This window comes from Falco cherrug, assembly GCF_023634085.1.
Source record: "Falco cherrug isolate bFalChe1 chromosome W unlocalized genomic scaffold, bFalChe1.pri SUPER_W_unloc_1, whole genome shotgun sequence".
Classification (NCBI taxonomy): Eukaryota; Metazoa; Chordata; class Aves; order Falconiformes; family Falconidae; genus Falco; species Falco cherrug.
The window spans coordinates 3,305,519-3,326,657 of record NW_026599288.1 but is presented as its reverse complement, the minus strand read 5'-3'; the positions used below and the strand labels follow the sequence as shown (position 1 = coordinate 3,326,657).

Sequence of the window (21,139 nt, the reverse complement as noted above, 5' to 3'; positions counted from 1 at the left end):
TTTTTTTTTTTTAAAACCCCAAAACTTAGCACTGACTAATTCCCTTCCCATATTACTCAGCAGCAAAACTCTGGCTGAGTTGAAGGAGACAGAAATATGCCTCTTCCCCCCCCTCCCCCCCCTCCCAATTTCTCTAGTTGCTTGACCACCAGAAGACATACCTATTGCTCTCTTTCTTAACTGCTTTCTCTCTGGGCATCAGCACTTGTGGAAACACCATCAAGAGTGCTGGAACAATGCTTTGATGGGAAAGCCGTTGATATCCCTCCTGTTTTATAAGTGGGAAACAAATACCCAGGAATGACACTGAAGTGTTTCAGCTCACACAGATAGTCAATGGTAGATAACAAGGGATCACAAGCACCAGCTGGAAGACTATCCTTTCTCATATAAAGGTTTTCAATGCTGGAAAAACTATTGTTATCCACAGGATATGAGTCTTTCTATGAGTCTTTCACATTGGAGTCTTTGTATGAGTCACGTTGATTGACAGGTATTTTCTATATCAGTAGGTTTAGAGTTAATGGAGGTTTTGCTACATTTTTCAAGTCATCCGCCATATAATCAAAATGTTACATCTATTATTTGCCTAATTAAGCTAGGTATATCCAACCATGAATATGTTGTGCAATGAAATTCCAATACATACAACACTGCTTTGTTCTCTGCAAACTGCAAAATCCTGCCACTTCCCTTTTTGAAATAACAAAGTAGAAAGAATTACGTCAAGGCACCTACTATGCATTTTCAATAAAATAAATATTTTGAGTTTAACTTTTGGAACACCTGCTATACTTTTTTTTACCAAACTTCCACCAAACATAGTCACAGCAGTTGACCATTCAATTGCCATTGCTTCCCAGAGCAAGGGGATTTTACTGAAGTCAAATTTGCTAAACTGTCTACAAATAAAATTAGAGGAGCGGTAATCAGTTTGATTTTTATAAAGCTTGAAAACTTTACAAATATTAAGGTGCTGTAAGTAGTATAAGAGGCAATGGGAAAAAGAGACACTTCAACTGGGAATAAGAGCTATACCTCTTATAATTAGGACAATGCATTTATACAAGAGTTTACTGAGGATGAGCACTCTTGCACAGTGCTACCTAAAGGACTGATCCTAAAATCGTCATAAGCTTTACAGGAATGGCAACGCCAGTACAGAGCTTGCAGATATAAGAATGCTATAGAAAACTGATGTCGTGGTTTAACCCCGTCTGGCAACCAAGCACCATGCAGCAGATTGCTCACTCTCCCACACCCAGAGGGATGGCAAGGAGGATCGGAAAGGAATGTAAAACTTGTGGGTTGAGATAAGAACAATTTAATAGGTAAAGCAAAAGACACGCATGCAAGCAAAGCAAAGCAAGGAATTCATTCACCACTTCCCATGGGCAGGCAGGTGTTCAGCCATCCCCAGGAAAGCAGAGCTCCATCACGCATAACGATTACTTGGGAAGACAAACGCCATAATGCCAAACGTCCCCCCCTTCCTTCTTCTTCCCCCAGTTTATATACTCAGCATGACGCCATATGGTATGGAATACCTCTTTGGCTAGCTTGGGTCACCTGTCCTGGCTGTGTCCCCTCCCAATTTCCTGTGCCCCCCCATCCCTCTGGCTGGTAGGGCCCAAGGAACTGAACAGTCCTTGACTTAGTATAAACATTACCCAGCAACAACTAAAAACATCAGTGTCCTATCAACATTGTTCTCACATCATAGCCAAAACACAGCACTGTACTAACTACTAAGAAGAAAATTAACTCTATCCCAGCTGAAACCAGGACAGTATCCACCCCTTATTCCATACAATTTACATCATGCCACACTCTCCAATACCACCTCATTAACCACCATCACCCTTTCCATCCTTTGACATAATACACAGAAATCATTCCCCTAGTCTATGCACCACCCCTGTAAAAATGTCCACAAAATGTCCACACAATGTCCATTGAGTTCATTTAGTCCATGAACACGAGCTCTTATGGTGGTCACTCAGGAGAAGAGAGGTTGTGTGTGGTATGGGGTTATCGGGCATCAAAGCCAGCACAGGTCAGGTCACTGCTGCACTTGCACCGCTTCTTGTAAGGCTTGTCCTCCAATGGTTCAGGTGGTTGCTGCTATAGTCATTCCTATAACATGAAACTCAAATCATGGATTACAACCATTTAAAGTTATATCCATTACAATCTCCAACCCCGGACCCTTTATATACTCAGCATGATGTCATATGGTATGGAATACCTCTTTGGCTAGCTTGGGTCACCTGTCCTGGCTGTGTCCCCTCCCAATTTCCTGTGCCCCCCCAGCCCTCTGGTTGGTAGGGCCCAAGGAACTGAAAATTCCTTGACTTAGTATAAACATCACCCAGCAACAACTAAAAACATCAGTGTCCTATCAACATTGTTCTCACATCATAGCCAAAACACAGCACTGGTAAGCAAAATTGGAAGAAAAATCACAGTCAGTTAAGTGACTTTAGAGACAAACAAAGTCTCTGTTATGGATTTTCTCCTTTTTTTAAAACACTTTTTGCAATATGAATCACACTGAAATATGAGAATGAAAACTGCTCCTGTACAATATGCTTCACAACATTAATGAATTCTAGCTTTAATGAAAATTACTATAGTTCAAATTCAATTTTTTAATTTGTTGTTCCTCACCTTCTGTGAATTCACCATGGCATTTTAACCTAATGAACATCAGTGTAATGCATGCTACATCTTTCTAACATCAAAACCACTAGCTTACCAAAATAATAATTTGGGGGGAAAATAAATTATAGAGAAATAACTACGTTTTGTCTGATTTGTTTTAAAAATAAAAAGCAGATCTTGCAGGACACTGGATCCACTACTGAGTAAGTGTGAAATGAAGCTAATTTCATTTGATTTACTATATTTACTTTATTAGATCAGTAGAGAAGTGGAAATGCAGTAGCATACTGTAAACATGCCTAATAAAGTAGGTAAACATAGGCATCAACAACTTAGTGTATTTCCAGTGAGCTGTATTTGTTTTTATTAAGGTATTTGTGTAAGCAGAAACTACAGTCTAAATCTAAAGCTAAAAACAAAACAAAAAAAAAAGGGCATAGCTCCTTCAGGCAACTAGAGGTCTAAACATGTAAACTATTTAATTTAGGAGTCTATTCTTCTTTTCAGGGTCATGCAATCCTCCCATTGACCTTGGTGGATCTTACACTGTCAGAAAAACAGAATTCTAAGTCAAAGTTTGTTTGCCTTTCCTTTTACAGCTTCTTCTTTCAAATCCACAGGCATAAATTAACGTCCTCCTTAAGAAAGAACTGAAAACATACCAGCCCTTCTTTTATAGGAGAGGATGGGAGGGGAAGAGAGGGGCAAGGACAGGGTTTGCTTTAACCTAAAGAATGTGTGGATGAAAACATGGAGAGCGGCATGAACTGAGAATGCTTAGCAATTACATTTCTAAACTGAAATGCCCCTAAAACAAGTGGGAGCCCCAATACCCATTTCTATAGGGGAAGAATGCTTCTGTGCGGTTAAAAAGCTTCATAAAGAATCAAGCAAGTAGAGGTTTCAATAAGTGAGCATCCAGTATGAGAGATGAAAGTGAACTGGCTCATTGCTTTATGATCCATTAAGGGATCTAGCCATACAGAAAAAAAAAAGAAAAAAAAAAGATAATTTGCCCAAATCAGTATGCCCTCAAATCATACGTAATTTAAATAAACAGACAAAAGGGTTCAAGGAGTTCAGCTCTGCCTAGGCACAAGTGGAAGTAATTCAAGCTGGTTTATTAATAGACAGATAAAACCATCCGGAAATGGCCTGATGAGTCAGTACAACTCAGCAGCTGAGGGAGATCTCCACAGCTTTCACACATGATGAGTGCCTGTGACAACAAGATCTACAGCTGAAGCCACTGGCAGCAGCACACTCTGGAGCTGGCAGTGGGAAGCATTAAACAGCTGTAACGGAAACGGGGGCACTCCACATTTCACTCGGGTTACTGGCAGATTAAGGTGATTATCTCCACACCCACTCAGGAGCACGCAAGTATGACAACCAGCAAAGGAACCCCAGTAGCCATGTCCAAGCAAGGGAGTCCCAGGGGAGCTGGGGTTGGCCCAGGGGGCCATCAGCCCCATGGGCTGGGGCTGACACCCAACACGGGAGGTCAATGGGAGAGGCTCCCTGCAGCACCCTATAGACTGAGGGGTTACTGCCAGGGTGCATGGGACACATTATGGGGTGCTGGGGAAGAGCAGTTCAGAACTGTGCAGGACTTATGATGGGTTGCTTAAGTGAAGGACCAAAGGTTAGGAAAGGTGGTTTGGGGGGAACAAACAGTATGGTTAAGGATATTCAAACTCTAATCCTCACAGCTCACAAACTTCCAAAGATCAGTTATCATGGAACAATATAGAAAGCTTTCCAGATGTTCTACCTATGCAAACCTGAAATCTGAGAGTAAATGCTAACAAATTTAATAAAAAGAGTAATAATGATGTAGAAACTGTAATAAAAGATCTACACTTCTACTGGGGAAAAATATTAACACAAAAGTCACATTAGCTTGCCAGAAAACAAGTTTGGGATGATAAATACTGGTTTGTGGTTGTAGGTTTGTAGTTTTACAGTCAGCTGAGCCATCAACGTCTTTAAACAGCTGAGACTGATAAAAGCGTGGCCCAGTGAAAACAAATGAGGATGAGTTTTGAGCTTTGCACCTGGCAACTAATAAACTCCTTCACATAGCTTTGAGCCTCATGCTTCCTATTTTCCTTTCTGCAAAATGCTTTGAAAACTACAGCCTGTTTATTACACATTATATTGAAGCCTTATACTCCAATATAAAATACAAAGTAAAAGTAAATTAGCAGCTGAGTGCTTAGTAAACAGCAGCCTCCTCCCCAATCCCAGCTCATAATTTTCTCAAACCAAGAGGCCAGCTCACAAATCAGTTCATAGAATCACAGAATCAATCCTTTAGGTTGGATGTAACTCCATTCACCACCACTCTTTGGGCTCGGCCATCCAGCCAGCTTTTAACCCAGCATAGAGTACACCCATCCAAGCCATAAACAGCCAGTTTCTCCAGGAGAATGCTGTAGGAGACGGTGTCAAAGGCTTTACTAAGGTTCAGGTAGACAACATTCACAGCCTTTCCCTCATCCACTAGGTGGGTCACCTTGTCATAGAAGGAGATCAGACTTGTCAAGCAGGACCTGCCTTTCATAAACCTATGCTGACTGGGCCTGATTCCCCAACTGTCCTGCACATGCCATGTGATGGCACTGAGGATGATCTGCTCCATAACCTTTCCTAGCACTGAGGTCAGGATGTAGTTTCCCGGATCCTCCTTCCTGCCCTTCTCGTAGATAGGTGTCATGTTGGCTAACCTCCAGTCTTCTGGGACCTCCCTAGTTAGTCAGGACTGTTGATAAATGATGGAGAGTGGCTTGGCAAGCTCCTCTACCAGTTCCCTCAGTACCCTTGGGTGGATCCCATCTGACCCCATAGATTTGTACATGTCTAAGTGGAGCAGCAGGTCACTAATCATTTCCTCCTGGAAGTTGTTAAAAAGTACTTTTAAAAGTTCTTAAGTTCTTAAAAAGTTCTTACTTTACTTTTTACCTGTGACAGAAGACTTCTCAAAAACTGCTTGCAAAGCTGTGTTATGTAAAAGCCTTCACCCGCAAAAGCAACTAACATCCCTGGTTGCATGACAGAGCTGTGGCAGAGCCAGCGAGCGAGCCCTGTCCTGGCAGCCCCACCATGCCACTGTGAGGCGGGCTGGGGCAGCACTTGCAAAAGGCCTGAGACAACCTCTGCAAAGGTTCTGCCCCAGTTTCTTCCAAACACAGAGACTAAGATAGCCCAGCAGGTTGGCACAGCCCTCACATCAGCCATGTCATACAACTGCCAAAATGGGAGCCACATCTGAGATGCTTGTGAATTCTGGGCAGCTCAAGTTGGTCACTTCTTGCTGTGACTTCCCAACGGTTTCAAAGAAAAGAAGATCTGTGTAAGGGCATGCAAGCAGGATCAAACCTTTTGACTGCTAAATCAATTGGCACACAGTTTTTTTGAAGATCAACATTTCTCTAATGTCTGTTGCAAAGTAAAAATATCTTTTCTTGATGACTCATTTTCCACACTAAAGAACGTCCGTGGGTTGAAGAACAGAGCTGAAGCAATTCTATTTTTTTCCTCCTGTCACTATTGTAGCAGTTCTAAACTCCAGCATGAAATAGAAATGAAGCACTTGCAAGATGTTTCCACCAAGTGAACTGAACAACATTATTTTGTTACCACTTTTGTCATTATTTTTATCTAGATGCACATTATTTTCAAATAATTTCAGCACTGTTACTCTCAGAATCTGACCTTCCAAACACAGAGGCAGAAGTTGGGATTTTATTGCATCCATCAAATGGATGGTGCGTTATTTGCAAAAACTTCTTTGCTATTAGTGTTGTGAGTCCAGTCATGCTTTAATTAAATTAGGAATGAATTAACAAGAATATATTTATCCCAAAGTATTAGACTCTAAACAATAGCCTCTCAGTCAGGAATGCCTCAGAAAACCTCTGCAACATTGCTGGACTCTGAAACTCTATAGAGCTCGTCAAGGGCTTTCTGCCTCCTGTCCCAACACTCCCCTACTACACTACACTTCAAGTGAAGATGATAACATAATCCCTTTTGTTCTAGATGACAAAAGGTGTGCGATATTAACACCTAGAATCAGGAGAAGTAAGTGATCCCAGCATCTGCTGACGGCGAGGGAAGTCAAGCAGGCAAACTCAATGTGAGTGATAAAACAAGCTTCACTTTATTACGGCGCGATTATGTCTTATATACAGTTCCAGCTAATTATGCCTACTAGTCATCTGCTGATTAGTTAAGCTCTAAAGGGTTACATTTTCATACGTCCTCCTACTTGCGGTTTCTGCGGTTAGCTCGCTACATATTTTTTTTTCTCTCTTGTCTACGCGACTTCCTCAAAGTTATTTACAGCATTAGGCACAAGGTCAGTGTGTTTTTCTCAGCTTCCTTATCAGCATGCCTCAGCATAGCTGCAAGGCCTGCTTCAGCTAACTTACGCTAACTTTGTTTCACAAAGATCTTCAAGGGAGTCATGGCCATGATCACGCAGCCATTCTGCAACAATTCCCCCTTTTTCTCTTTGCTCAAGCAAAACTTGTCCAGTTACACGCTCGAGTAATTTTCGAATACAAGAGAGAGCACAGCTTAAACATACGAGTGCAATGATAACAATTATTACTATAAGCAACACACTTTGCAACAGCCCTTTTAGACTACCAGAAGACCGCCCTAATAATAGAGCACCATAACTTTGTCCATTAATTATCAGAGGTCCTCGGACACGAGTTGCGATTTTTTGTGGTCGGTTGTCAATTAATGTTGTATCTACTGCTGTTGCCAGGTCCAGGCCGAGGCTCCCTCGGGTGGCGGGTTGTAACATGGTGTCTGCCGATAAGAGTTGGTCATGTCTCCTGGAGGGGGTGTCATGAAGGTGACAGGAGCCATGATTGGGGTCGACGCGCTGCGGCTCCTCGCACTAGGTTTCTCGTTTCCCGTCTGCCGACAGACATTGGTGTTGTGGGTCCCTCACTGACAATTTTGGCACCACACTTGATGTTGTCGACAGCGGTCACGGGTATGTCCTGGTTTCCCGCATCGATAACAGAGGAAGTCTCAGCGCTTGGTGATCACTGGCTTTGGGGGCGCGGTAGCCCCAGGGGGGCGCAGAGGCGCAAGCGCTGCAAAAGCCTGACTTTGGGCTTGCACTAAATCTCTCCCTACTGCTTGGATTGCTTCCACTAGCAAGGCTTGCTGACCTACTGGCACCCGACTCATTCGCTCTAGCATTGTTTCTACAGAAGAATCTAAGGGCAGGGTTACTAAAATGCCTTTGGTGTAACTGTTACTATTCTCCAAAATACATTGGCGCAATAACAGCCCTTTCATAAAGGTAGGCATATCGGCTAAGTTGATAGCTTCAGTTACTCGGTCAACAAAGGATGCAAAAGACTCATCTCTCCCCTGTTTAACAGATAAATATGATGGTGAGGGTGGCGAAGTTTTTAGTCTCTGCAGGGCTTCTCGGGCTAGTCTCATGGACTCGGCTGCTACCTCAGGGGTAAGGTGCAGTTGAGCGTCGACACTTTGAAATGGCCCTGTGCCCATTAGCTGCTCAACGGTGACTCCTAACAGAGGGTCACCCTGCTGCCTTGGACTATGTGCAGATACTTCACATAGCCGCTGCCAATGGGCTTGCCACAACAATTGCTGGGATTGTTTCAAAATGAGACGCATTATGTTTTTAATATCTTCGGGGCACAGTATATCACTGCTCCAAATATAATTTAACATTTGTCTGGTGGGCTCACTGTGGAGGCCTGACTCATTCACTGTACTGCGTAACTGCGTAACTTAATATTTTCCAATCAAAGGCCTCCCAGGTTCCTTGTCTTTGGTTAGCGGCATTTATCTGATATGTTACAGGGAAAGCTTGTGGGGGGTTGACTTGCTCAGCAATATCAAATATTCCCTGAGCAGCTGCTTCTTGTGCTATTTTTTGCCAATTGATGCGCGTAGAACACAACAGTTTGTTTACTGAATTTTTAGAATTTTTAGAATTTTGTAATGACTGCCCACTGCTATTTTCTTCCTCAACAGAACTTTCGTCAGATGTGTCTCTGCCCTCTGGCCCCCCCGAGGCTACTGCGCCGGAGGGGGGGGGGCCACCCGAGGCTACTGCACCGGAGGGGGGGGAGGCGGAGGACACGAAGGGTCTGGAGGTGGTGCAGTGGGCTCTATAGGTGGTACAGAGGGCACTGTTTGTGATAAAGGGGGTATTGGAATGTGATTTTCACCTGGCATAATTTTTCCTGCATTAGGATTTGCGCTTGCAAGTCGGCTTGTTGCTGCCGCAGCAAGGCGCTTTTCTGCTTGATATCTTTTTATACAATTAGTTACTTCACGCCATGATTTCATTAACTTTTTATTTTTTCTTTTTTTCTGCCTTATCGTCATCTATAACTAAGTCCCACAAGCAGTCTCCAAACGCACGCCACTCCTCTACTTCAAACATTTTTTCGGGATCTGTAAAAAACCCTTTCGCTTTTCCCATAGCAATTAACCCGGCCAGGTCTTTTAAAGGGCCTACTCCCCGCTTTTCTAAAAAGCGTCTTAATAATTCAAAGGCTACCTCTCTTTCCATGATGCGCGCACTCTGTAATCTCGCCCCCCTTCTTTGTCCGGCGAGGTTGGATTTCCGCGACCTCCTTGTTATCTGGTCCGGAGCAGCGATTTTGCTAGGTAGCCTCTTTCTCGGCTGGCAGACCCTGCCTTGTTGCCGAAGGTCTAAGCGGGGAGACGGCGAACGATATCTTCGGAGCCAGTCTCCTGCTTCCCGGACGCTGCAACCGGGGCCTCAACGAGCACGCTGTCAACCGGAGGAGGAGTGGGGGTCCTCTCTTCACGGGAACATAATGAAGGCGTCAGGTCCCTGTTCGGGCGCCACTTGCTGACGGCGAGGGAAGTCAAGCAGGCAAACTCAATGTGAGTGATAAAGCAAGCTTCACTTTATTACGGCGCGATTATGTCTTATATACAGTTCCAGCTAATTATGCCTACTAGTCATCTGCTGATTAGTTAAGCTCTAAAGGCTTACATTTTCATATGTCCTCCTACTTGCGGTTTCTGCGGTTAGCTAGCTACATATTTTTTTTTCTCTCTTGTCTACGCGACTTCCTCAAAGTTATTTACAACATTAGGCACAAGGTCAGTGTGTTTTTCTCAGCTTCCTTATCAGCATGCCTCAGCATAGCTGCAAGGCCTGCTTCAGCTAACTTACGCTAACTTTGTTTCACAAAGATCTTCAAGGGAGTCATGGCCATGATCACGCAGCCATTCTGCAACAAGCATCCTCATAGGGAGGGAACAATTTTCATACACTCAGAAGTTGGGCAGAAAACTGCCCACAGCTTCTGGTACCAGTGTTATCGATTTGTTAATAAGTTAAAATTGATTGATTTTATTTGATTGATTAATTGATTTTATAAAATCATTTAATAGAATTAAAATATAGAAGGAGAAGAAAAAAAAATAAATTTTTATAGGAAACTTGCAGCTACGCAGTAAGAGTTGTTATGGAATCTTTTGTACGTCTTGTACCAAGGCTAGAAGAAGGGCCTGGAACTATTGTAATAACTCTAGGGTTGAAAGGTTCCATTGTATTTAACCAATCTTCTGTACGCAGAGGTGTATTGAAATGTCAGAATATGAGATTAATGGGAACTGGGGAGAGTCGACTGGAACAGCTTGTAGGTGCCTGCCAAGAAACCGTGAACTTTAATAAAAGGTAATTCCGGCAGGGGGAGATCGCGACCACCGACTCATATACCACCTACCCAAATCGTACCCTAGACCCATTTCTAGACCTTTCTAAGCTTTACTGCGCATAATCGGATATAGGAGGAGAGTATGTAAATGATTTACAGGAAATGTTATGATTATGCATGAATAATTAATGAATATGTATGAATAAGTTCTATATATGGAATCTGATTTTGGGACCTGGTGTGCGTTGATCGTGAGAGGACTCGCTCACGCACCCGGCCATTAATAAAGAAGTGTCTGCTTATCTACATCACATTGGTGTCGATAAGTTCTTCATTCCGAGATTTCGGTAACAGTTTTGGCGACCCAGATGGGACCTCGCTGAAGGAGACCGGAGGAGTCGGGGACCTGATCGGTTCCGGCCGGCACCGAGGATTTCTCGGGGACACCCATCGATCCCCGATCCGTAAGGCTCTTCGCGACGTTCCCTGGATTTTTGGGTAAGACACTTCTTTTTTTAATTGTAGTAAGTAAGTGCACTATAATAATTGTATGGGAAAGAGTGGGATAGAGTCCCACCAGTGGGTTGGAGTCCCACTGAGTAAGTCTACCTGTCAGACGCGGTGAAAGAGCTGCGCAGGGTAGGACTAGGAGTCTGCCCGTAAGACATAAGTGAAAGCTATTGCAGGGTTGGACTAAAAGGATCCTTGTGGAAGTGGAAGCCTAGGCGTCTGCCCGTAAGACATAAGCGAAAGCTATTGCAGGGTTGGACAAAAGTGTAGACAAGAGAAACTATATGCTATAGTGTTCTCTAAGGTAGTGCCTCTAACACGAAGTTAGAAGAAGTTTTTGGTGTTCTTTGTTGTTTTGTGAGTTTGTGTTATTAAGAAGAAAATTAAGAGGTATAATATTGTGTTATATGTTTGTTTAAAGTAACTGTGGGAAAGTGTGAGTGTGGCTGTAAGGGTGAGACGTATAATTGAGAACGAAAGCGAGTGTGGAGTGTGGATCCGCGGATCGGAGTGACAGAGTTGAATAATTGTGTATTGTACTGTGAGTAATTGCACCATGGCAACTAAGTTAACTCGGTTGTTTAAAAGTAAAGGCATGGGTAATCTTGCTGTAAATGACAAAATCCCGAAAAATTCTTTGTTGGGATGTTTATTGGCACATTGGGGAAATTTACAGGATGATCTGCAAAAGAGCCAGATGATTGAGTATTGTAATAATTTGAGTATTGTAATAATTGGTGGCCTTTGTATATATTGGATGATCAGGAAAAGTGGCCCATGAATGGGACACTGAATTATAACACTATTTTGCAGTTAATGCTGTATTGTAAAAGAGAAGGGAAATGGAATAAAATGCCAGATGTGGATTTGTTTTTTTTACTTAAGACAAAGAAAGGATTGGCAGGATGAATGTAAGCTAACTATTAGAGATAATTTGGTAATGGCTATAACTTCCGATAATAAGAAAGTGGAAAAAAAATGTTGTTTAAATTGTGAGGTTGGGAGTGGATACAGGAGCAACATTTTTTTATTAAATACCTGTAAAGGAAAAACTGGAACAAAAATAGGCCATTCCTGAAACCCCTGGATTTGAAATTTGGAAATAAGATAATTACACATGATTTTTTGTATGTACCAGAATGTCCGATACCCTTCTTAGGAAGAGATTTGTTATCCAAATTAAATGCACAGATTGTTTTTGACGAAGGAGAACTTTTCTTGAAAAAACCTGAGTCAAAAACGGGAGAAATCCTGATGATACAAGAAAAGGTAAAGGAACAAGAAATTCCACCGGAGGTGGATTTGGCAGTGATCCCTACTGTATGGGAAACAAATATTCCTGGTAAATTGAAACTAGCAGAACCTGTTAAAATAGATTTGAAGGAAGGCGCAGGAACAGTGAGAATTAAACAATATTCAGTCAAACCAGAAGTGAGACAGGAATTGAAGAAATTGATTGATAAATTTTTGGAGTATAAAATTTTGGAAGAATGTGAATCTGAGTATAATACTCCTATTTTACCAGTCAGAAAACCTTCGGGTGAATATAGACTGGTACAAGACTTGAGAGCAGTAAATCAAATAGTTAAGGATATTTATCCTGTAGTAGCAAACCCTTATATATTGTTAACAGCATTGAGGGAGAATTATCAGTGGTTTACAGTGCTTGATTTAAAAGATGCTTTCTTTTGTATACCTTTGGAAAAGGAAACCATAAAACTGTTTGCTTTTGAATGGGAAAATCCTCAAACCAGGCAAAAGATGCAGCTGACATGGACTAGATTGCCCCAAGGATTTAAAAACAGTCCAACTATTTTTGGAAATCATTTAGCAAAGGAATTTGAAATCTGGAAACAGGACAAACCAAGACCTGGACATTTATTTTTACAATATGTGGATGATATATTGATTGCTATAGAAGAAAGATTTATTTGTATACAGGTGACTATTGACCTTTTGAATTTCCTGGGACTAAATGGGTATAAGGTATCCAGGAAGAAAGCCCAAATAGCCTGCCAGACTGTGATATATCTCGGCTTTGAGATTTTAAAAGGACAACGACAATTAGGAAAAAATCGCAAAGAAGCTATTTGTGGTATACCTGAGCCGAGAAATGTTCATGAACTCAGAGCATTTTTGGGAATGACTGGGTGGTGTCACCTTTGGATCATGAACTATGGGCTAATAGCTAAACCGCTGTACGAGGCCCAAAAGAACTCTCCCTTTGTATGGGGCCCACAACAACAAAAGGCTTTTGTAGAGTTGAAACGTGCCCTAATGTCTGCACCTGCCTTGGGACTGCCGGATCTAACCAAAGATTTCCAGCTGTTTGTACATGAAAGACAACACCTTGCACTGGGCGTGTTAACCCAGAGGATAGGAAGCTGGAAACGACCAGTCGGATATTTCTCTAAACAACTGGACACAGTGAGTAAAGGGTGGCCAAACTGCCTTCGAGCAGGGGCCGCAACAGTGATGCTCATACAAGAAGCTCAGAAATTGACTTTGGGAAGAACAATAACAGTCTATGTTCCACACATGGTGATAACTGTCCTAGAACAGAAGGGGTGACATTGGCTGTCCCCCAGCCGAATGATGAAATAGCAGGTGGTATTGACTGAACAAGATGATGTGATTCTAAAGACAACTAACCTGGTAGATCCTGCAGTATTTTTAAGTTCCATACAGGAAGAAGGACGACTGGAACATGATTGCTTGGCTACCATCGAGTATGTTTATTCCAGTCGTGAAGATCTGAAGGATGTGCCATTGGAGCGACCAGACTGGGAATTGTATACTGATGGAAGCAGCTTTATGGAACAAGGAGTCCGATACACCGGATATGCGGTAACAACAGAGACTACAGTTATAGAAGCAGGAGCATTGGCGAGTACCACATCAGCCCAAAAGGCAGAACTCATCGCTTTAATTCGAGCCTTAGAAATAAGCAAAGACAAGAGAGTAAATATCTGGACTGATTTGAAATATGCCTTTGGGGTAGTGCATGTCCATGGAGCTTTGTGGAAAGAGAGGGGGTTATTGTCCTCTCAAGGATCAAACACTAAGCATCAAACAGAAATTTTACGATTATTGCAAGCAGTTCAAAAGCCAGATCAAGTAGCAATCATGCACTGTAAAGGCACACCAGATTGGGAATACAAAAATAATACCTGGGAATAATTTAGCTGATAGCACATCAAAATAAAAAAAAAAAAAAGGTAGCAAAGAAACAAGCATTGCAAATGGCAATAATTCCTTCTAAAACAGTAACCCTTCCTAGGGAAAAACCGAGATATTCAGAGGAAGATGACAAATTGGGTCAGTTATTAAATGCTAAGAAAAACTTAGCTGGATGGTGGATAACTCCTAATGGGCAAGTAGTAATTCCACCGCTTTTGATGAGAGAGATAATTCAAATGAGACACCAAGAATGTCATTGGGGGGCAGAAGCCTTAGTAACATTTTTACGAAAGCAAGTAATACCAGTTAAGATGTTAGGAATAGCTAAAATGGTAACTGCAAAGTGTGAAGTATGTTTGAAAAATAATCCAGTGATTAAGAAAAAGGTTCAAATGGGTAGGCTGAAGTCTGGTACAGAACCTGGAGATTATTGGCAAGTAGATTTTTCAGAGCTGCCTAGACAAAATGGGTACCGGTACATCCTGGTAAGGGTTGATACTTTTACAGGATGGCCAGAAGCCCTTCCCTGTCGCACCACACAAGCAAAAAGAGGTTGTGAAGTGGTTATTACATGAAATAATTCCGAGATTTGGAGTTCCTATTGGAAATCCTCTGACAGAGGTCCACACTTTGTTGCTGAAGTAGTCCAAAGTGTTAGCAAAGTATTGGGTATTAATTGGGATTTGCATGCGTCTTGGAGACCACAATTTAGTGGAAAAGTGGAGAGGATGAATCAAACTTTGAAATGACAAATAAGTAAAATTTGTCAAGAAACCAGTCTAAAGTGGCCTCAGGCACTTTCATTGGCATTATTATGAATCAGGGTACAACCAAAGAGTGGAACCTCAGTCAGTCCTTATGAATCATTATATGGAAAACCATATGAATCTCTAGAACCAAATCTAAACATACATGTAAAAGGAAAACAAGATGTGTATAACTATTTGCTTTTTTTAAGGAAAACTTTGGCTGTGATTTGGAGTGTAGTAATTTGGAATAGACCTTTACCCCTGGAAAATTCAGTGCATGATTTCCAACCAGGAGACTATGTCTATGTGAAGACTTGGACCTCCGAACCTTTGCAGGAGCACTGGAGAGGACCCTTCCAGATACTGCTAACCAGTTTTACAGCTATCAAAATTGCAGAATCGGATGCTTGGATACATTATACTCTAGTGAAGAAAGCACCGTGAAGAAAGCATCTACTCCCTGGAAGATTGTGAATCGTGACCCAGAGACTTAAAAAATTGACTTTGAAACATGTCTAATTTTGCATATCAGGTTATGATTGGTTTTTGGATTTTTTTTTTGGTTGATAGTGTTGGTGGGATCATGGGCTGACTTGGTGGACAGGAACAAAAGACAAATAGAAACAGAACAAGTGATTGACATTCCCAAACAAATGGCTGAGGAAAATTTGATGGTAGGATTGATTAAAGAATTTGCCAATTTACAAAACGTCATGCAGATCACTGCTTGTTTGCCAGTACCGAGGGCAGTAGGTGAATCTATTCCATGGGGAATTTTAACTATGAATCTGACTAATCTGGAACATAAAAATGAAACCACCTATTGTGAACAAAGGCCAGTAACTCAATGGTATGAACAAGTAAAGGTTATTAGAAAACAGTGGAAGTCGCCAGGTAAAGAAACAGATTGAAAAAAAAAAAAAAAAAACAACCAAAAAAAAACCCCCAAACTATTGAATTATGATTTTATAACAGGATCCCGACCTAATTCCATAGCTTGAGTTCTTCTTCCTGGGGGTCCAAATCTCCAGTTAGGATGGTGTTCTTATGATGAACAACTTAAAACCAATGTGAGCAGAAGTATCATGAAATGGAAGTGTAATAAAACTGGCCAAGGTACCCAATTAGTAGAACAATGGGACTCTATATGGTCTATGTCCATATTTTCTCATTTTCAGTATATGGCAAGAACTTCTTGGTGTTTTACCTGGGATGGGAAAGTTTTTTCAGTATTACCCTGGGTCAATGATAGGTCAACTTCATCGGGAGAGAAGGAAAATAAAATAGTGCCATGGTGGAAATGTGAAAAAGTGTATGATTGCAGTAATGCAGACTTAGTAATCTAAAGAATTCCTCCATAGGCCACTGTTTTAAAATATGGTTATTTTGTCGAGGTCTTAAGAACACTCTCAATTTAACCAGCACTTTTACAGTTAGGAAAGGAACTTTGTTTAGTTATAGCAAAACTACTATTTGAAGTCCAGGACATTTAGTTTGGGCATTAAGTGATGGAACCTGGACCACACATTTACCATTAGATGGTAAGGTGAAACAAATTATTTTAGGCATGCCAACATTGTGTCCATTTTGAAAGAAATCACCATTTAAAGGATCCTTAGAGAACTTAGAATTGAAACGAATAAAGAGATCTGGGATAAATGATGATATTTGGAATGAACCATTTACAGGAGTGAAAACTGGTTGGGCACTTGAATCACTTTTAAATCCTATAGCTTCATATAGAAACAGAGCATGGCTCTATCAGTTAACTGGTCAAGTGGAAAAATTAGCAAACGTTAACAAAAAGGGGTTTAAGGAATTGAATATATAATTACAGGCGACCTCCAGAATGACTTTACAAATAGAATGGCACTAGATATGCTCCTACTTAAAGAACATGGAGTATGTGGATATCTCAAGGATAAATTGGACCACTGTTGCATCCACATTCCAAATGTCACTCAGGATGTGGAACATGATCTAGACCTACTGGGAAAAATTGAAAAAGAAACTGAAACAATTCAAAAGGATATGTCAGAAGATTTGCTTGGGAAAATTTTTAACAAACTGGGATGGAATTTGAGCTCTTGGATACAATCTATAATTAAGACTTTGTATCTGTTACTAGTTGTCTTTTTGATGAGCATGCTAGTATATGCATGTCTGAAGAAACAGTTTACCAATAGAATTGCAGTGAGTCGTATGATTATGAGAGAAGTACCAACTATGTCACCAAGACATGATCCATTACCCAAATATGTTGAAACAAAAGATATATGAATAATGTGAAAGTATTGAAATAATGATTTTCAACACTTTCAAAGGGGGGAAATGTTATCGATTTGTTAATAAGTTAAAATTGATTGATTTTATTTGATTGATTAATTGATTTTATAAAATCATTTAATAGAATTAAAATATAGAAGGAGAAGAAAAAAAAATAAATTTTTATAGGAAACTTGCAGCTACGCAGTAAGAGTTGTTTTGGAATCTTTTGTACGTCTTGTACCAAGGCTAGAAGAAGGGCCTGGAACTATTGTAATAACTCTAGGGTTGAAAGGTTCCATTGTATTTAACCAATCTTCTGTACGCAGAGGTGTATTGAAATGTCAGAATATGAGATTAATGGGAACTGGGGAGAGTCGACTGGAACAGCTTGTAGGTGCCTGCCAAGAAACCGTGAACTTTAATAAAAGGTAATTCCGGCAGGGGGAGATCGCGACCACCGACTCATATACCACCTACCCAAATTGTACCCTAGACCCATTTCTAGACCTTTCTAAGCTTTACTGCGCATAATCGGATATAGGAGGAGAGTATGTAAATAATTTACAGGAAATGTTATGATTATGCATGAATAATTAATGAATATGTATGAATAAGTTCTATATATGGAATCTGATTTTGGGACCTGGTGTGCGTTGATCGTGAGAGGACTCGCTCACGCACCCGGCCGTCAATAAAGAAGTGTCTGCTTATCTACATCACATTGGTGTCGATAAGTTCTTCATTCTGAGATTTCGGTAACACCAGTGTGCCCATAACAGAAACAGCAGGAAGTGTGGAAAGGCATAAAAGGAGATTTCCTAACCTCTTCCTCCTTCTCTTGAGTAAGCTGACTCATGGTTTCTCAACAGCACAGAGACAGAGTCTTTCTCAGCAATGGCAAAGAATGCATCCTGGAGTGGCTGTAATGAAACTCCAGTGGGTTGAAAGGGGATGACAAAAAAGTGAGGTTTTTTGGAAAGGTAGGGGAATAGGAGCTAGTTTCAAGGGGGATCAGGTGGTAAGCAGCAGTGGACACCTCTTGACCTCCAGTATCCCTTTCCTCCAGCAGAGATGGGGACTCCAGCCCACACCTGTAACCCAAAGAGACACTCTGCCTCCTAGGCACTGAGCATACATTCTTCCCTTACCCACATATGCCTCCCTTCCTGCTGCAGAGGGGAGAGGCTGAGGCTAGCTGAGGGGGAGGCTAGTACACTTTGTTCCTTGTCACCACAGAAGAAGCAAGCATTAAAAAGAATAAATTCTTCTGCATGGAGGAGGCAGAGGAACTCTCTCTGTACAGGAGGCAACCAAAACGCAGATTGCCCAAAGTCCTATGCTTTGTACATAAACATAAATCAAAAGTTGCCTTGTTCTTAGCTTAAGAGGGAAGGCATTTATGCTCATTTTCAGTGAAATATATTAATTTAAATTCAACTGTCTCTTGTTATTTTGAGGCCATTTTCTCTAATGTTTTGCTGTATTGCAAAAGTCATTACATTATAGGGTCACCTGTGATGACTCAGGAATTCCTTCCTGTGTTCTTTTCTTATTTGCTAGGTAAAATTATATATTTATTCAGGTGTAAACATTACATAGCACAAGGTACACACTCTATTACAAACATTAAAAATGCAAATGTCCAGTAAAACCTGTCCAATAACAAATATTTGACACGGTTCATAGATCTCTATCTGAGCTAGTACAGTCTTGCAGACTGACTTTGATTTTACATGTATAAGGGGAAAGGATCAAGGTTTGCTCATACAAAGAGAGAGGACAGGTGCTTTCAGGCAGACACAAAATTTTTCACAAGCAACTACAGGTATACCCAAAAGAGTAGTGCTTTCAGAGAGCATTAGTGTGAGCAGCCCTAAAGATACAGACTGAATAATCAGTTGCCTGTGTATATAAACTCCTCAACTTAGCAGCTGCTGATCTGAGAGCAGATCTGAAGATGCCTTTTCAAACTCTTCTTCTCTAAAGCCAGTACCAAATACACATTTACAGATTTATTTCCTAACACGAGAATAACCCAGGCACTTTTTACTGACCACAGACCCAAAGGTAGATAACACAAATGAATTCACTAATGTTTGTATGATTTGATGAAGAAACAAAAAAAGAAACAACAGAGGCATGAGTACTACCAAACTGCAAAACAGTGCATCAGAAGAGGCAATAAGGTTTTCTGTTCACTGCATTTCCAATTCAAGTATGATTTTCTTGAAACCTGCTGACACAGTCAAAGAGCTGACAGCTGTCATCTATGGATAGTTGGTGAACCTTTTAGCTTCTGAAATCTTGACTGTTCTGGTTTTGGCTGGGATAGAGTTAATTTTCTTCTTGGTGACTAGTGCAGTACTGGTTTAGATTTTGTGTTGGAACAGTGGGGTCGGGGACTTTTTGGTTTCTCAGGCTTGCTGGCGGGAGGGCTGGAGGGCCATAGGAATTTGGGAGGGGACACAGCCAGGACAGCTGACCCGAACTAGCCAAAGGGATTATTGCATACCATAGAACGTCATGCTTGGTATATAAACTGGGGGGCAGTTGGCTGGGGCCTGCTGATCATTGCTCAGGGACTGGCTGGGCATCAGTCAGTGGGTGGTGAGCAGTTGTATTGTGCGTCACTAGTTTTCTCCCTTTCCTTTGGATTTTATTCCTCTCCCCTTCTCCTTCCTTTTGATTATAACTGTTATTGTTATTATTATTGTTCTTTTGGTTTTACTTTATCTTCATTATTAAGTTGTTCTTATCTCAACCCTTGAGTTTTACATTCCTTTCCGATTCTCCTCCCTGTAGAGGGATTTTTAAAGGACCGAGGACATATGTTACCATTATCCGGATTGGACAACCCAGGCCTGTTAGTTGAAGCTGCAGAGCAGCTTTAAATTGCCATGGGAACAAGTGGTGGGAGAAGGAAAACAAGCTATGCACAAACAAGAAGCCAGGTGCAGAGCAAGCCCTGGGAACTGCGGAATCAGCACACTCTCATCGGCACACTCTGATCAGGCACCTGCAGCATGCCCACCAATCAGCGACACGGACACCCACGTGGCCAGAGACTTTTATCCAACCACCTGTGTGTAAAGTCGGGTGAGCGGTCGGTTTAAGTTATAAATATGACCTTTTTGTTTAATAAAGTGAGCACGGCATGTAGCCATATTGGTGTGATTGTCGTGACTTGGCCGACTCTCCACGGGGGACCCTCTTCGTCTGGCGCCTGAACAGGGACCCATTTATTCATTTAAATGCGGTTTAGCTTAAATGCTGTTCGCTTAAATGCGGAAGTCTCCGTGCATCTGATCCGAAGGGACGTTGCCCGATTAGGGAGCTGGAGGTCGCAGGCGGGCGGAACCTGGAAGGCGAAAAGCGGAGTCTGGAGTTCGGTGTAGAGCTGCAGATCGCACCCCTGCCGGTGGTAAGACCGCGTAGAGTAAATCGCGGCAGGACTCTCCGCTAAATTCCTCTCGGGGGGGGGGCGGGGTGGTGGCACTAAGGAAGACCGCAACGAGTGTGGCGAGGCTTCTCCGCTGATATTCTTTCTGTGAGAGGGGGGAGCTCTGAGAAGACCGCGATGGAATTAGACGCGGCAATTAAACTGTTAACTAGCATCCTCCTTGAGAGGGGAGGACGTTAAAGAGACAGAAGTGGAGACCTTAGTTCGCTGAGCACGAAAAAAGAATAAGATCCCCGAGCCCGCGTTATTGTTTAGTATTGCGGAATGGAGAGAAGTGGGAAACTGCCTCTGGGATACTACTGATTTAAAGAACGAAGTCAGAATTTCTTAGTGACTAAGTATCCTTTATTGGCAGCGCAAAGTTAGTTCACACTACATCACTACGATCGAGGGAGGCAGAGAAGGCAAAGAAGCTAAAGCGTTAGGAGCTACGTGGCGGTCAATAGTTAACACTCTGGAAACTATGAAGGCAGAAAAAAAGTAGCGGCAGCAGCTATAAAAGCCTTGGGAGGAGATGTGGTAGAAAAGCCAATAGAGCAGAAGGGTGATTCACCTAAGCCCTCTCTCTTGGCTACACTTTTCGGAGTTGGGCATACTCGTCCTAT

General features: G+C 41.8%; 1 protein-coding gene and 1 long non-coding RNA gene across 2 annotated transcripts in view; one reads left to right on the top strand and one right to left on the bottom strand.

Annotated features, from left to right (window-relative positions):
- The window catches only part of LOC129734862 (protein mono-ADP-ribosyltransferase PARP8-like), a 160,065-nt gene that overhangs the window by 94,120 nt on the left and 44,806 nt on the right, over window positions 1-21,139 (bottom strand). The window lies entirely within an intron of this gene.
- On the top strand, window positions 10,024-15,498 carry LOC129734882 (uncharacterized). The gene is made up of 2 exons (XR_008730427.1): window positions 10,024-10,865; window positions 15,016-15,498. It is a non-coding gene; the product is annotated as an uncharacterized LOC129734882 (long non-coding RNA).